Here is a 6,390-nt window from a genome sequence, read left to right as displayed (position 1 = left end):
ATTTGATATAAATTATTTTGTTGAAGTCGTTAGAATTGAAAATCATAATCATATGCTAGAAGTTACGTGCTAAGTTGCGATTTTAAGGGTATTTAAGTTTTTTTGGTACTTTCACGTATAAAGTACCTCAAACTTAGTTTCTTTTGCAAGAAACTCTGCACACAAAGCTATTTGGTATATATTATTGTGTTGAAGTGGTTTGAATTGAAAATTATAGTCAGATTCTTGAAATTACGTGCTAAGGTACGATTTTTAGGTTTTTAAGCATTTTTTGCACTTTCGCGCATAAAGTAGCTCAAACTTGGTTTGTTTTGCATGAAACTTTGAACACAAAGCTATTTTGTATATATTATTGTGTTGAAGTGGTTATAATTGTAAATTATTGTCATATGCCTGAAATTACGTGCTAAGTTGCGATTTTAAGGGTATTTAAACTTTTTTCGCACATTCGCGCATAAATTATCTCAAACTTGGTTTGTTTTGCACGAAACTTTGCATACAAAGCTATTTGGTATATATTATTTTGTTGAAGTGGTTAAAATTGAAGATCATAGTCATATGCTAAGTTGCGATTTTATGGGTATTTAAATATTTTTGACACTTTCGCACATAAAGTAGCTCAAACTTGGTTTGTTTTGCAAGAAACTTTGCACACAAAGCTATTGGGTATATATTCTTGTGTGGAAGTTGTTAGAATTGAAAATTATTGTCATATGCTTGAATATACATGCGAAGTTGCGATTTTATGGGTTTTTAAAACTTTTTTGGAACTTTCGCACATAAAGTAGCTCAAACTTGGTTTGTTTTGCACGAAACTTGGCACACAACACTATTTGGTATATACTATTGTCTTGAAGTGGTTAGAATTGAAAATCATAGTCATAAGCTAGAAGTTACGTGCTAAGTTGCTGTTTTAAGGGTTTTTAAGCTTTTTTTGGCACTTTCGCGCATAAAGTATCTCAATCTTGGTATGTTTTGCACGAAACTTTGCATACAAAGCTATTTGGTATATATTATTGTGTTGAAGTGGTTAGAATTAAAAATCATAGTCATATGCTAGAAATTACGTGCTAAGTTGCGATTTTAAGGGTATTTAAGCTTTTTTGGCACTTTCGCGCATAAAGTAGCTGAAACTTGTTTTGTTATGCATGAAACTTTGCAGACAAAGCTGTTTTGTATGTATTATTGTTTTGAAGAAGTTAGAATTGAAAATTATAGTAATATGCTTGAAATTAAGTGCTAAGTTGCGATTTTAAGTGTTTTTTATGCTTTTTTGGCACTTTCGCGCATAAAGTAGCTCAAACTTGGTTTGTTTTGTACGAAACTTGGCACACAACACTTTTTGGTATATAATATTGTGTTGAAGTGGTTAGAATTGAAAATCATAGTAATATGGTAGAAATTACGTGCATAGTTTCCATTTTAAGGATTTTAAGCTTTTTTGGCACTTTTGCGCATAAAGTAGCTCAAACTTGATTTGTTTTGCTTGAAACTTTGCACACAACACTATTTGGTATATATTATTGTGTTGAAGTGGTTAGAAGGGAAAATCATAATTATATGATAGAAATTACGTGCTAAGTGGCGATTTTAAGGTTTTTTAATCTTTTTTGGTACTAACGTGCTTATAGTAGCTCCAACATAATTTGCTTTGCACGAAACTAAGCACACAAAACTATTTGGTATAGATTATTGTGTTGCAGTTGTTAGAATTGAAAATCATAGTCATATGTGCTAAGTTGCGATTTTACGGGTATATAAATATATTTGGCACTTTTGCTCATAAAGTGGCTCAAACTTAATTTGTTTTGCAAAAAACTTTGCACACAAATCTATTTGGTATATATTATTGTGTTGAAGTAGTTAGAATTGAAAATTATTGTAATATGCTTGAAATTTGTTTTGTACGAAACTTGGCACACAACATTATTTGGTATATACTATTATGTTGAAGTGGTTAGAATTTAAAATCAAAGTCATATGTTAGAAATTACGTGAAAAGTTTCGATTTTAAGGTTTTAAGCTTCTTTTGCACTTTTGCACATAAAGTAGCTCAAACTTGGTTGGTTTGGCATGAAACTTTGCACACTACACTATTTTGTATATATTATTATGTTGAAGTGGTTAGAAGTGAAAAACATAACAATATGATAGAAATTACGTGCTGAGTTGCGATTTTAAGGGTATTTACGCTTTTTTAGTACTTTCGCGCATAAAGTATCTCAATCTTGTTTTGTTTTGCACGAAACTTTACATATAAAGCTATTTGATATAAATTATTGTGTTGAAGTCGTTAGAATTGAATATCATAATCATATGCTGGAAGTTACGTGGTAAGTTGCGATTTTAAGGGTATTTAAGCTTTTTTGGTACTTTCACGCATAAAGTACCTCAAACTTAGTTTCTTTTGCAAGAAACTCTGCACACAAAGCCATTTGGTATATATTATTGTGTTGAAGTGGTTTGAATTGAAATTTATAGTCAGATTCTTGAAATTACGTGCTAAGGTACGATTTTTAGGTTTTAAAGCATTTTTGGCACTTTTGCGCATAAAGTAGCTCAATCTTGGTTTGTTTTGTATGAAACTTTTCGTATATATTATTTTTTTGAAGTGGTTAGAAGTGAAAATCATAATTATATGATAGAAATTACGTGCTAAGTTGCGATTTTAAGTATTTTTTATGCTTTTTTGGCACTTTCGCGCATGAAGTAGCTCAAACTTGGTTTGTTTTGTACGAAACTTGGCACACAACACTATTTGGTATATACTATTATGTTGAAGTGTTTAGAATCGAAAATAAAAGTCATATGCTAGAAATTACGTGCAAAGTTTCGATTTTAAGGTTTTAAGCTTATTTGGCAATTTTGCACATAAAGTAGCTCAAACTTGGTTGGTTTTGCATGAAACTTTGCACACTACACTATTTGGTATATATTATTGTTTTGCACGATACTTGGCACACAATACTATTTGGTATATAATAATGTGTTGAAGTGGTTAGAATTGAAAATCATAGTCTTATGCTAGATGTTACGTGCTTAGTTGCCATTTTAAGAGTTTTTAAGCTTTTTTGGCACTTTCGCGCATAAAGTAGCTAAACTTGGTTTGTTTTGCATGAAACTTTGAACACAAAGCTATTTTGTATATATTATTGTGTGGAAGTGGTTATAATTGTAAATTATTGTCATATACTTGAAATTACGTGCTAAGTTGCGATTTTAAGGGTATTTAAACTTTTTTCGCACATTCGCGCATAAATTATCTCAAACTTGGTTTGTTTTGCACGAAACTTTGCATACAAAGCTATTTGGTATATATTATTTTGTTGAAGTGGTTAAAATTGAAGATCATAGTCATATGCTAAGTTGCGATTTTATGGGTATTTAAATATTTTTGACACTTTCGCACATAAAGTAGCTCAAACTTGGTTTGTTTTGCAAGAAACTTTGCACACAAAGCTATTGGGTATATATTCTTGTGTGGAAGTTGTTAGAATTGAAAATTATTGTCATATGCTTGAATATACATGCGAAGTTGCGATTTTATGGGTTTTTAAAACTTTTTTGGAACTTTCGCACATAAAGTAGCTCAAACTTGGTTTGTTTTGCACGAAACTTGGCACACAACACTATTTGGTATATACTATTGTCTTGAAGTGGTTAGAATTGAAAATCATAGTCATAAGCTAGAAGTTACGTGCTAAGTTGCTGTTTTAAGGGTTTTTAAGCTTTTTTGGCACTTTCGCGCATAAAGTATCTCAATCTTGGTATGTTTTGCACGAAACTTTGCATACAAAGCTATTTGGTATATATTATTGTGTTGAAGTGGTTAGAATTAAAAATCATAGTCATATGCTAGAAATTACGTGCTAAGTTGCGATTTTAAGGGTATTTAAGCTTTTTTGGCACTTTCGCGCATAAAGTAGCTGAAACTTGTTTTGTTATGCATGAAACTTTGCAGACAAAGCTGTTTTGTATGTATTATTGTTTTGAAGAAGTTAGAATTGAAAATTATAGTAATATGCTTGAAATTAAGTGCTAAGTTGCGATTTTAAGTGTTTTTTATGCTTTTTTGGCACTTTCGCGCATAAAGTAGCTCAAACTTGGTTTGTTTTGTACGAAACTTGGCACACAACACTTTTTGGTATATAATATTGTGTTGAAGTGGTTAGAATTGAAAATCATAGTAATATGGTAGAAATTACGTGCATAGTTTCCATTTTAAGGATTTTAAGCTTTTTTGGCACTTTTGCGCATAAAGTAGCTCAAACTTGATTTGTTTTGCTTGAAACTTTGCACACAACACTATTTGGTATATATTATTGTGTTGAAGTGGTTAGAAGGGAAAATCATAATTATATGATAGAAATTACGTGCTAAGTGGCGATTTTAAGGTTTTTTAATCTTTTTTGGTACTAACGTGCTTATAGTAGCTCCAACATAATTTGCTTTGCACGAAACTAAGCACACAAAACTATTTGGTATAGATTATTGTGTTGCAGTTGTTAGAATTGAAAATCATAGTCATATGTGCTAAGTTGCGATTTTACGGGTATATAAATATATTTGGCACTTTTGCTCATAAAGTGGCTCAAACTTAATTTGTTTTGCAAAAAACTTTGCACACAAATCTATTTGGTATATATTATTGTGTTGAAGTAGTTAGAATTGAAAATTATTGTAATATGCTTGAAATTTGTTTTGTACGAAACTTGGCACACAACATTATTTGGTATATACTATTATGTTGAAGTGGTTAGAATTTAAAATCAAAGTCATATGTTAGAAATTACGTGAAAAGTTTCGATTTTAAGGTTTTAAGCTTCTTTTGCACTTTTGCACATAAAGTAGCTCAAACTTGGTTGGTTTGGCATGAAACTTTGCACACTACACTATTTTGTATATATTATTATGTTGAAGTGGTTAGAAGTGAAAAACATAACAATATGATAGAAATTACGTGCTGAGTTGCGATTTTAAGGGTATTTACGCTTTTTTAGTACTTTCGCGCATAAAGTATCTCAATCTTGTTTTGTTTTGCACGAAACTTTACATATAAAGCTATTTGATATAAATTATTGTGTTGAAGTCGTTAGAATTGAATATCATAATCATATGCTGGAAGTTACGTGGTAAGTTGCGATTTTAAGGGTATTTAAGCTTTTTTGGTACTTTCACGCATAAAGTACCTCAAACTTAGTTTCTTTTGCAAGAAACTCTGCACACAAAGCCATTTGGTATATATTATTGTGTTGAAGTGGTTTGAATTGAAATTTATAGTCAGATTCTTGAAATTACGTGCTAAGGTACGATTTTTAGGTTTTAAAGCATTTTTGGCACTTTTGCGCATAAAGTAGCTCAATCTTGGTTTGTTTTGTATGAAACTTTTCGTATATATTATTTTTTTGAAGTGGTTAGAAGTGAAAATCATAATTATATGATAGAAATTACGTGCTAAGTTGCGATTTTAAGTATTTTTTATGCTTTTTTGGCACTTTCGCGCATGAAGTAGCTCAAACTTGGTTTGTTTTGTACGAAACTTGGCACACAACACTATTTGGTATATACTATTATGTTGAAGTGTTTAGAATCGAAAATAAAAGTCATATGCTAGAAATTACGTGCAAAGTTTCGATTTTAAGGTTTTAAGCTTATTTGGCAATTTTGCACATAAAGTAGCTCAAACTTGGTTGGTTTTGCATGAAACTTTGCACACTACACTATTTGGTATATATTATTGTTTTGCACGATACTTGGCACACAATACTATTTGGTATATAATAATGTGTTGAAGTGGTTAGAATTGAAAATCATAGTCTTATGCTAGATGTTACGTGCTTAGTTGCCATTTTAAGAGTTTTTAAGCTTTTTTGGCACTTTCGCGCATAAAGTAGCTAAACTTGGTTTGTTTTGCATGAAACTTTGAACACAAAGCTATTTTGTATATATTATTGTGTGGAAGTGGTTATAATTGTAAATTATTGTCATATACTTGAAATTACGTGCTAAGTTGCGATTTTAAGGGTATTTAAACTTTTTTCGCACATTCGCGCATAAATTATCTCAAACTTGGTTTGTTTTGCACGAAACTTTGCATACAAAGCTATTTGGTATATATTATTTTGTTGAAGTGGTTAAAATTGAAGATCATAGTCATAGGCTAAGTGGCGATTTTACGGGTATTTAAATATTTTTGACACATTCGCACATAAAGTAGCTCAAAATTGGTTTGTTTTGCAAGAAACTTTGCACACAAAGCTATTGGGTATATATTCTTGTGTGGAAGTTGTTAGAATTGAAAATTATTGTCATATGCTTGAATATACATGCGAAGTTGCGATTTTATGGGTTTTTAAAACTTTTTTGGAACTTTCGCGCATAAAGTAGCTC

This window comes from Amaranthus tricolor, chromosome 15, assembly GCF_026212465.1.
Source record: "Amaranthus tricolor cultivar Red isolate AtriRed21 chromosome 15, ASM2621246v1, whole genome shotgun sequence".
NCBI lineage: Eukaryota > Viridiplantae > Streptophyta > Magnoliopsida > Caryophyllales > Amaranthaceae > Amaranthus > Amaranthus tricolor.
This window is presented reverse-complemented; position numbering follows the sequence as displayed.